The sequence below is a fragment of the Buteo buteo genome, chromosome 21, assembly GCF_964188355.1.
Source record: "Buteo buteo chromosome 21, bButBut1.hap1.1, whole genome shotgun sequence".
Classification (NCBI taxonomy): domain Eukaryota; kingdom Metazoa; phylum Chordata; class Aves; order Accipitriformes; family Accipitridae; genus Buteo; species Buteo buteo.
In genome coordinates, this window is record NC_134191.1 from 15533043 (window position 1) to 15545156 (window position 12114).

Below are 12114 nucleotides of genomic sequence, written 5' to 3' on the forward strand. Positions count from 1 at the left end.
AAGAGTGCAGAACCTCTGTTATTTGCCCAAGAACTTGAGCCCCCTCATAGCTTAATTCAAGTAAGTTGCTTTCTTCATGCCAATGTCACCTACTGAAATGGATTAAAGCTTCAGAAGTTGTTTCTTTTTAAAAGGAATATTTAAGTAGGTTGATATCTTTCTTCTGAGTAACAGTATTTTTTTCAATAACTTTTTGATTTAATAGCCAATAGTAAATGTGTATCAAATGCCAACCTTGAGGAGGGTTTCCTCCAACAGGTAAATCAAAGAATGGGTTCACTGCTACAGAAAGTTTGAAGTCAGCCCCCTTACAAACACAGTTTCTGAAAAGAGGGAGATAACTGCAGGTTTTTTTGAATGGCCTGGTGGCTGCATGTGAACCTGCATTTAACTTGCTTAGGCTTCTGGATGGGGAAAAAGGGAATGTTACATGTCTTCCTACCACAGTACGTCAGATGTGTATGTTCCCCTTCATGGCACAGTTAAAAATTCTAGTTGCAACAGTAGGATACTGCCCTGAAAGAATGATTTTATTTATTTTATTCTTTTTATTTCCTTACTTTTAAGAACTATAGGGATGAAAGCAACAATGAAACTGTTTAGGTAGTTTTGCTTGCACTTTGCTATCATTTTGACAAGATCAGTCAGCAGAATATACTTGGAAACTGACTGTATACTGTCTGAATAAAGACTGATCGTATACTTGTTGTTATAAACATTTGACAAACTTCAACCTTATGCCACCCCAGTGCTTTGTGCATTTTACAAGTGAGAATACTAAGGCAGGAAAGTTTCCCAGACAAAGTGTTTTCAGATATTTTCTTTTTAATTTAAATAATGATTATCCTGTATTCATTCTTTGTTCCTGTAAACCAAACTTATAGTAACATTTAATTCCTTTTACCCACAGTTTTGTGGATGTTTCTGACTATTTGATCCTGTGTTCGTGGTGCTATCTTGTTTCATGTTTTGTTACTGTATTGGACTCAGCAGCAGTGCTATAGCTGCACAGATACCGAATGAACAACTTTCATATATTTATGTATTTTGTCAATTATAAGTTCTTGACCTCAATCTTTTGAGGCAGTTGCTGCCTGGAGTCTAGATAAAATGTCTTCGATTTCCTTCCTTGGTACTTATGTGCATGTTTACAATATATGTGAGTTCAAGCTGCACTTTCTTTCAGGTGGATGCTGTTGATGTTGTTGTCAACAAAGTGCAGAGTACCTTGGAGCTGACTGATACAAAGCTGCAGGGAAAAAACACAAATACAATGTTTTATTTACTCAGAGGTTGGAGAGAAGGTTTTACCATCCTGTTAACCTGTGTTGATAGATACAGGTAGGGATGGCAGACTGTTTTAAACGTTGTTTACTAGATTGATGAGAAAAAGTTTGGTTGCCTAATCTCATGCCTGATGCTAGGCTGAAGTCTGTGGTATCTGTCTTTAGGCTTCTTAATTTCTGATGGCTACTGAGGCAGAAGGTTATAGGTGACCTAAGAAATAGTGCAAGTCCGAATATAAAGAAGCATAGCAAGTTAAAGAGTTTGCATGTTGTGGTCTCCAGGAAATGGAATACGGAAATCCGAATGTTACCAGGAAATCTGATTGAAAATTGCCTGCCTACCTAACTTTGTATTTGGTGCAATTTAAGACCTATGGAAACCACACCACTTCAAAAACTTGCACCCCGATATTTGAGCATGGGTGAGGGATTACCAAATTCTGATAGTAAAGGATTAGGTTTTCCTATGATGGGGTGAAAGATTGTTTAAGAATAACTTAGATCTACTGACAGCCTAATGACAAGTTAATGGAGAGAAAGGAAAGAATCCTTGAAAAAAATTCCAGGCTTATATATAGAATTTATATGGATTTCCTTTGAAAAATAAACTGTTCTGCTGGAAGGGTCGGAAAACAAGGCAGCTAAGATTTGGTTTTAGCTCATCTTTAAGCAGAGGAGACAGGCCAACAGCATTTACAGTATCCCAAAAGCGAAATACTTCAGTAATTTTTTTAAAGTCTTGGCCTAAAATTTCTGCTTCCTGAAGATTCTTTCAATTAGTATTTTCTGTCTGCAGAGAGATGCAATGGCTCTTGTTGTCAAAGGAGTTATTACTGACTGATACCAGTTTCACCTTTCATCTTCTTCCACCAAGCTCAGCAGAAACTTTTCTGAACTGATGAAAGATTGCACCAGCTCACTAAGGACCTGTTTTTCTTTAAAAATGAAGATCAAATTGCTCTTAGCTTACTACGAAAATTCAAATTTGTCTTGAAATTCTTGCCTACTGTAGAATTTTGCATAACAACTCAGTGTCGATAGACCTAAGCAAGTCACAAAAGATTGAACACGGTAGGGACAGATCAAGAGTGAGGTGTAAGGATGTACGGTATATGAAGTAATTATCTGTGTGTGTGTACAAAAATGTATTCATCTTCTGTTTATTATACTGAAAACTTGATTTTTTTTTTTTAATATGTTAAAATGAAACAGTTGAGTAATACATTCAGCTGTTTCTCTTTGTCCATAATGGATACTTGCCTGAGCTTTGCTTTTCACACAATTATTAAGTCTTAAACAAACAAAAAAGTTTCTTTGGAATAGTAGTAGGAACATATTCCATCTTCTGATATGACTAATCAATAAGTCTTCTAAAACCAAGAATGCGCTATCTTACAAATGTATAGAAAATATTTTAAAAGGTAAGCACTCAAGAAACTTCTCGCTGTGTATTTGCAGCGTGTGTACGAAGGATCAGAAAAGTTCCAGGTTTTTACTTTTCCCTGTATTTATTTGCACTTGTTCTTTACATTAGAATCTACATATGCTTTTAAAACCCCCAAATCTCATATATCTCTCAATAGTTCCTATTTACTAGTTTCTGAGGACAATTTCACTTGCCCAAAACAGTTAATTCAGTTTGTAATGCAGGAAAGATGAAGGAAAGCTGTTTCAAATCACTCATTTTTAGTTGCCATATAAAGCACTGTATTTCAATCGCTTGTGATGATTATGGATTTCATTTTTGGGGGTCGAATATTCTGCATTGTTTTCTAGCTAACTTTGGCTAAGGGAAGTTGATATCTATGTATGTCTAGATTTTTAAGAAGGCTGCTCACATGCACATCTAAACTGGTATATATGAATCATATGCAAATATTATTTTTCATATTATGTGTGGGAAGTTATGTACTTTGATAACTTTCAGAGTAGCACCTCATGAAACTTAACTTTTCTTACCTTGAAGTCAGGTAACTTGATATGATGGCCAAATGAAGCAATTAACTGAGTGTATATTAAAGGCAAATATGTACTAGAAAATGCAAGTGACCTAGTTGGTAGTTTGAAAGAGACCACTGAAGACTCTCATTATTAGCAGATCAGTCTCTCTGTTGTTCTTGTCTGAAGAATGATTTGGCACGCAAATGTAAGAGCTCTCAAGGAAGCATTATATTTTGTAGTTTGGGTTATGAGTCTGGAACCTAATCCTCTTAAGTTTCCCGACTTAGAGTTCTCAATCTTGTTGATGGCCAGTGTGTACGTGTCCAGGGAGTCCTTGCAGCAGGAGATGCAGTTTTGAAATTTCAAGTGGGCTGGGAAATTTTATGTCATTGAGGTAGCAACAGTCTTATTTGATATTTTTAAGGCAGCAATAACTTTAAGTTTAAAGTTTTCTTGATGCTTAAGGTATATAGCTTTCCAAACTCCAGTGAAAGGAAGATTCACTGGGATTCATAGGATGCAGTTGCTGAAGTCTTGCTTATCTAGATTGGTGAAGAATCAGCAAAAATGGAGTTTCTTTCATTAGTTATATTGAACTACCAGGGATAAAATCAAGCTTTGTGCTTTCTTCACATGTCCTCACGTGCAAAATTTGGGTCCTCTGCCAAGCTCATCTTTGGGCCTTGATCCTGGGCTGATTCTAAAGCATTCTGTGCTGAGTTCTTGCCATTATGCCTTTGTTAATTTAAGAACTTCTGTTTAGCTGATCCCTTAATTTCTGAAATACTGAAAGTTTTCTGTGAACTAAATGTATAAAAGTTCTACCCAGTGTCTACCAGCTGTTTTGTTTTCTGAGGCATCTACATTTGGAGATAGTTGTCTGCCCTTGAGTTTAAAGCCCGTTGCTGCTGTTTAAGATGGAGAATTGTACAGGTAGGAGATGGACTGTGTTTCAGTTATTGAGTCTCAAAGTTCCCAAAGACCTACCTATTACTTGAAAAACATGTTAATGATGTCTTTACCTTTACCATACTGTTGCCATTCGCTTGTTAGTAATTTTTAAAAAACTTTTGTCTGTTTCAAATATTACTTGAGGCAGCCTATGAGGAAAAACCACAACAGAGATAGACATGGCAATACATATCACTCAGCTTCTGACACTTCTAGTACACTGCATGACAGGAAGCGAGAGCAAGCTGTGTGGCTGCATGGGGAGGAGTTCCTGCCGAAAAGTGAAGGAGCAACATAGGGACTCCTTTGTAGCAAAGACTTTTCACTGTCACGCCAAAGATTAAGAAACCTTCTAAAATCTGAGTACAATAAGAAGTACCTCATGGTGTGGTGTTGCTTTTTTGTGCATCATCAGGTAAATGTAAATTTGGGATCGTGTTACTTTTTATTGTTTGCGTGTGTGGTATTGTAGTAAGTTGAAATTGCACAGATATTGCTGCCCAGCATGCCAGGATTTAAAATTGGATATTAATGAAACCAAAACGTTGCTTAGCAGGAATGTTTCCTTCTGTAAGAAAAGAGATTTGTTAAAAGGTTAGATTAATGTGCCCTGATATTCCCAGTGGGATGGATGACTGTTTATTTTTCTCTATGTATTGGTAGTTTATTGCTGCAGGATGGTGGTTTTATGTTTCTGGTTTTGTTTTTTTATCATACACGTGTAAACATCTCTGTCTCCTTGTGTGAAAATGAGGATTTTGGCTGATGCTAGGGTTTACATGGGAATATTTATAGATGTGCATGAGTCTATCCATTGTCAAAGTGAAAGCTGTAACAGATCCTATTTACAGTGTATTTACAGTGCATAATGATTCTGCTCTACAGCATGTGTATGTGGTATCACCTGCAGTTTTAGACATTGCACTTTGGAAAGATGTGGACAGAAAAGTAGCCAGATTGATAATAACTGTAGAAAATACAGCCTATGAAGAAAGTTTAAAAGATTTAGTACCATGTTGTGTGTAGAAAAATAAGAGACTTGATATGAGATACAAGTATACATTTGTCTCTTGAGTGTGTGGGAACAATTATAAAGTTGGTACTTGTTCTCTGTATTTGCCAAGGGTAGCACAGGAGTAAGTGGGCTTATTTTCTAGCAAGGGAGATTTAGGTTAAATATTGGGGGAACACTTACTGATTGTAATGTTAATTAGGCAGTAGAACAGAGTATACAATTATATTATAAAATCTGTCATTTCAAACTTTTCAGGATAATTTAGAAAGAGCTGCATTGTACACATTGACCTGTTTTACATGCTGCAATGGTTAGCATTTACTACTTGATTGTTTTTAATGATTTGTATGGGATTTTAGTTTTGGGCTGTTAATAATATGTGAATAAGAGTAGCACATTAGGGTCACAAGTGCATAAATCTGATCCCTTAACTTTGTACCTCTAGTCTCAGCTTGTAGCATCTTTCCACTTGTTAGAAAACTAAAGAGCTTCCTCTTACTTAAGAAGCAAAGTTACTTCAAAATATTTGCATATATGTTGAATAAAACTGTACTTTGAAGTTCTTAGAAACATGATAAAAGTTGGGGCCTGTAGTGCCAGGAAAGCAAGTCAGGGATATGTTTGGGGGCCTATATGCACTTGGATTTGCTGTGGAGAATGTGACTTAAGTACACTGAAGCTTAAGACTGGATTGTTAATTGGGATATATATATTTGGGATATATATATTGTGGGGTTTTTTTTCTGTTCCCTGTGACAATTTTCAATAGAGAGAGATGATCAATTTATTGCACAGGATGTATTTAAGATGCTATCTGGAATGCTTTATGGAATTCTGACTTAAATCAAGTTTAAGAAAGGTAAATAAAAATTGCAACAGGCTCAGAAAGTTTATTAACACTGTCAGAGAAATGAAGAGCTATTCAACTAGTGAAAATATTAGTTTAATAGATGTTACATGTTTGAATTCTCAGTTCTTATTAAATAGCTCAAGAATGGGACTGGTGATTACTAACTGCCATACTGTTAAATTGGTGTAGTCTTTTTGGATGTACTTAATATGCATATTTGCTGTGGCTATATTTTAGATATCATTCACTCAAAAACTTATAGCAGAGGAAATCCAATAAATGCCACAGTTTTATGGAACACCAGGGAGATGCATGTTTGTGAAGTAAACTCACACAGATTGTCCAGCATCTACTAACATTGCTGAGCTTACTTTGAAATCTTTTAAGTTGGGTGCAAATTCTGTCTCCTGTTCTATATGCTTTGTCCAAAATGATATAAGTCTTTATCTCTTTGTCAATTTTCATTGAAACTGGGCAACAAGTTTTACAAAAATAAAATAATGCAAGAATTGGGAGTCACATGGATATTGACCAATATCCCATAAGCTTGTTTCCTGAGAAAGGGAGCTAAAGTGTTTGTGTTTATATATATCGAACCCCAAAATAGATATAGCAACATGTAATTTTAGTAAAGTGGTATTGTTTTCATCTGCAGAAGAATCCGTTTCTGGTGCAGCCATTTTATCTGTTCTGTGTGATGCTGAAGAAGAGCACTTGAGATGCTTAGATCAAAAGCCATATGCAGGAACCTGTCTGGGGTTTTAAAGGTACAGAGGCATAATGGTGCTGAATGCAGGAGGCTGGGGGAAAGCAGACTAGCAGTAGAGTATTAGAATAATAAGGGATTAATGCAGTTTTTGCAAATGTAAGCCAATTGAATGCCACGTGGAGACCTAGTTTATGGAAATTCTTTCATTCTGCTGTATGTGGTTCCAGTGCTGTGCACAGCATCAGCAATCCAAGATCTCTTTTACAATAAGAAGCTCTGTTGGATCCGTGACATTCTTAAAAACAAACGAAGAATAAAACCCCCAAACCTAAACAATAAATAATATAATAAAAATAATAATAAAATGTCATTTGAATGAATCTGCTTTTCAAGTGAGAAAATTTCACTGTGATTTTTGTTCCAAGAAAAAAAGTCTTACGTCTTAGGTACCCAGATGTAGCAGTTTTGGAACCAGAAGTGGTGGTTGACAGCTGTGATTAAATGGTCAACCACAGCAAGTACAGGTCATTGCTGTCCAGTCAGAGTAAGTCCCCATGCATTCAAGTGTGCAAAACCTTTAAGGGTAGAGTTAGAGCATTGAAATAGCCCAACTTTGATTGTACTTGCTTTTACAAGTAGACCTATAATAAACTCCCTCAATACAAACATACAAGGCTGGGAACTGCAACTTCATCACATCAGCTTGCTAAAGGCAAAGGAATTAAGGGATTATTTGCCTGCTGACTGATGATATTACTTGTGGCCACAAAGAACTGGATCAGACAGATCCCATCCCATCTGAAAAGTGTTTGTGAGAACAGAAGATGAATCTAAACAGTGTATGGAGTCTTTTAAATTGCATCTTAAGTTTTCATTTATATGGTAGGTGAATTTAGAATCCTTAGGTATTGATTGTGTTAATTAAAACCATAATTTATGTAGCAATCTTAAAGTTTTGACTGAGAAAGGATCATATAGTAAAGATTGCTGTTCACTCATGCAACAAAGAACTCCTACAGAGAAAGAAATAAAAGTATGTAACTTAACTGAATTTGATTCAGACTTTACACTAAACTGAAAATGTTTCAGCATGTTTAACTCTCTGCTAGATTCCAGTGACTGAGACTCTCCCCCGTCTTCCGAAAAGGGGAAGGAAGAAGGTTAAATAAAGATAGAATAAATACCAGTCCTCAAACAAAGCTCTGCTGATCCTTGTCCTTACAGCATCCCGTACATGCACACCCATTTCCTGTTGTTAATGTTAAACACATTGAACATAATTTTCATTTCATTGTTCACTTCTGTGTTCATTTTATAATACATTGACCGGAAAATCTCAAATCCATCACAATAAGCACTGCAGAAATAAAGCTTGCTCTCTGTGCTTAGAGAAAGGTGAAAAGGAGCTGCCATTTTGTCTGGCGGAGATGCGCATGATTCCTCAGAAGCGCTTAGATAGTTTCAGTGGCAAAGTCTTAAGTGTCATAGATTACCTCACCTCCATTTCAGAGTTTTCTGCTGTGTTGTAACAGACTTAGAGCAGAGTCTTTTTTCATTCATTTTGCTTGAGACATCAAGAAAAGCAAGTTTTGTTACTAACGCCAATATACAAAGAGCCTGCCAGCTGAACACGTGCAGAGTGGGAAATAGAACAAAGGCAAAGCTTTGTACCAGACTAGGTGCAAACTGTGCTATTGGTTAATCTCTGACTGTTTCTCCCTCAAAAGGAATAAAGCTTTGGTTTAGATTTTTGTGCCACTCTTGAGAAAAAGAAACCTGTAATGTCTTTGGTATTCTGAACAGTAGAGGGCAGCGGAAATATATGCAGAAACCAGTTTTATTATAAAACTAAGGAATTTTTGTCTCTCTTTAGAGCTTAAGGACATTCTTTTTGCCAATACAACATAAAGAACTGTGAATTGGAATGCAGGATAACAAGTTCTGTTCTTTTTGTAAAACTTTATATTAGAATTCAGTATTCTGAACTTATGGTCCCAAAAAGTGTGTATGATGCATCATTTAGCTAAAAAAAAGGCACTATGCTCTGGGAAACCTTGCTTTAAGATGCTGTTGTCTTCCCATGCCTTCAAGCTCTTAGAACTGTCAGTGGTATGCCATGGAAGTGAAAGATAAGCAGGGAGGAATAATAGTACTGGCATGAAGGTGATAGGCTACGGTAAAGTGAAAAGAGGGCTGGCCTTAAAAGATGACAGGAGATGCATCATGCATCACTCTGAATGAGCTTAAAGTAGGGAATGAATTATCACCTGTTTGTGAAATTGTAATTGGTTAGCTCTGAACGAAACTTAGGAGGAACACCGTATTCAATAGGAAATTCAGAGTTTTCCAGCTGGTTATTGTGGACAGAGATGCTTATGTGATTGGTATGACATGGTTTCCCTCTATACAGACTTCTTTCTAGAACTGTGCATTGTATCAGCCAGGCCAAAACCCTTTTTTTTTTTTTTTTTTTTTTTTTTTTTTTTTGGCATCTGTACCTTTATTTCATCTTAGACACTTGAATGTCAGTGCAACAGTAATGTGATAAGATGGAAAATGGGTAATCCTACTTGAGGCTTATTCTTGTTTCAGTATCACAAGCGTTCTGGCTTGAAGCTGGGTAATGTGATACCACTGCTGCCTCTTCTAGTTCTCTTCTGAAGTCTGCTTTGTGATGTTATATCCCGTCACCTGTGGCAGGAAATGTTAAATTAGTGATTATTCAACTAACCTTAAGATAGAAGGTTATTAATCTTTTGCCTAGTAATTTTATACCCAATTTGAGCTGGATCCAAGGCATATTTTGTTAACTGAGTGATAACAGCAGGTGAGAAAAAATGTTGAAGCTTTTAGTCAGAATTTCCTTCTGTTGCATTAGGAAGCCCAAACTGAAATATTTTAACTTTTTCGTGTTCTGGCTGTGTCATGTGTGAAACTTCTGGAAACATTTTACATTAGTCTGGAGAATTGAAATACTTCCCTCCCAGTCAGGTTTGTCCTTAATTCTTTCATTCTACTTCACTTCTTGCATACTTTTTAACATCTGTTTTCTACTATTTGTACCTCATCACGGGACTCTGTGTCCTGACTTGGAATCCTCCATACTCTGCGATATAACTAACTGGGAGCTTGATACCTTTGAGATCATTTGAATGTGATTTGAAATGGAAACAGTGAAAACTTGAAACAGATCTAACATCGAAGCAACAGCAGGTGAAGGTTTTGGAGTCATTAAAGTAATAAATTAGGTCTTGGCAAGTGGTATTTTTCAGGGCTTTTTAAGAAAGGGATCAACATGTTATGGATGGGTGTGGAAGTACTGACAAACTACAAAGGAAAAAAGATGAGAACTGTAGCGTCTGAATATTCTTTTGAACTTACCGGCTTCTGTACGTTAGATATTTAAAAATAGAAGAGTGCTTAGAATCGCTAGTGTATTTGAATATATACATATGGATTTTGCTGATAAAAATGATTTACATATCAAGTGAATTTATAAGCTAACTGGATTTTCTTGAAGGAATGTTGTATAAAAACAGTGTGATTAGAAATTCACATGAAAGTCTGGACTATTGTTGTGATGTGATGTCTTTATACAAAGAAAATGATGGTATGTTCCTGCCTTATTCCCGGCTGCTTAAACATCGACTGTGACTCCTAGTGCAGAAGACCATCATCAGGCACTTGATGTGAAGGTTCCTTGTAGATTGAGAGAGCTCTCAGATGGCTAAGAAGATACTAATTGCTTTTTAAAATTAGAAGAAACCATGTAGTGGAGTTGCTTTTCATGCAGACATAGTCCGCCCTTTGGAGTGTGGCTTGAACCTTTTCTGGCCTATGATGTTTGACTTCCTGTTAAGTATTTGGTCTGTTTTCTCCCTGACTTCCACATTAATCCCTTTTGGATTTTATTTTTGATTCTATGTGATCTCTTAAAATTGTTTTTCTTTGGTTGGTTTTGTTTTTTTAACTCAGTCTGATAGAGATACTGTCCTTTGGGTTGTCCTTGATAATAGTGTACCATAAACTGGAGGGGAGCATAAAATCCAGAACAGTGAATCCCTTCTTGCCTTTTCCTCACCAGTAAAAATGATAAAAAAATTTTGTTGGCTAAATGGTTTTCCCTTTTCTGTATTATTGCAAATTTTGGTTTTGTTTAGTTAAAGGGGTTTTATTTTTTGATTAAACTTGTATAACATAGGACAAACTTAGTGGAAATGCAGTGTTTATACATTAATGAATGAATGCATTCATTGGGTCATTATTCATGACCTAATTTTCTTTCATAAAAGTAGGCAATTGATTAGGAAATAATTCACATGTACAATAGTCAGAGATATAAAATATGTTTACATTCATGCCTCTTTAGATGTTTTCCCTTGAAAATGCAGTGTGGGGTGATGTTCTATTATGAGAATTAGGATTGGGAGTCCACAATTGCTCTCATTATCGAACTTCGCAAAAAAATATGTTAACTTTCATTTTGCCACCTAGGAATCAGTTTAAAGAAACTTCGAATTATTACTGGTATGGAAAACTGTTTCTTTAACTTAGACTTAATGATGTTTACCCAAATAATTTTTAGTTCATTGCATACTTCCCTCCCCCTAAATCTTAATAGGACATTCAAAGGAACCATAGTAGAACATGTTGTGGTATGTTTGCCTTGTTTTTTAAAAAATCAAAAAAACCCAACCCAAAACACCTCCCGCCCCCAAGTATGTGATATATACATGTATATATGTATTTGTATATGCACTTATGGATTATATGTAAGTATGTGTATATATATATGCACCTCTACCTACTTATATTTATTTAAATCCTATATTAGAACTCTGTCTTTTACAAAGTTGCTTTCTTCCAATTAGCAATGTTGAAGTATGCCCAGATGCATTTTCTAGAAAGGCTGAGGGTTTTAGATATTTTTATATGAAAACAATTTGAAATACAGAATGATTAAATGCTTTTTAGTTTTCCTTTATTTTGGACTTTTTGTTTTGGGGGTGTGTGGAGAAAGTCTTTTGGTAGAATGAATGGATCCTCATTTGTTAAATTGATTTCTGTATGAAAAAAGGGCTTAAAAAGTAAGTTATTTTATGTTTTGTTTTGAAATGAGTCTGTCTATGACTGAAAAGGTTTAAGGGTATTATGCACGTATGCAAATACATTGTGTTAAACTATTATTTATTTTGATGCCAGTCCGTGTGCAGACACGTTTCTAAGCAATTAGAATGGATAGATGATTTAGCAAAAGTCAGCGATTCTTCTGAAAAGCATTTCCTTCCCCATCACAGGATGGGTTTTTTATCAAGCTATTTTTGTGCATCTTTGCATTTCATCTCCCAGGTGGTAAAATATA

General features: G+C 35.8%; 1 protein-coding gene across 3 annotated transcripts in view; it reads left to right on the plus strand.

Annotated features, from left to right (window-relative positions):
* The window catches only part of ARHGEF3 (Rho guanine nucleotide exchange factor 3), a 138555-nt gene that overhangs the window by 55752 nt on the left and 70689 nt on the right, over window positions 1-12114 (plus strand). The gene's annotated exons all lie outside the window — the stretch shown is intronic.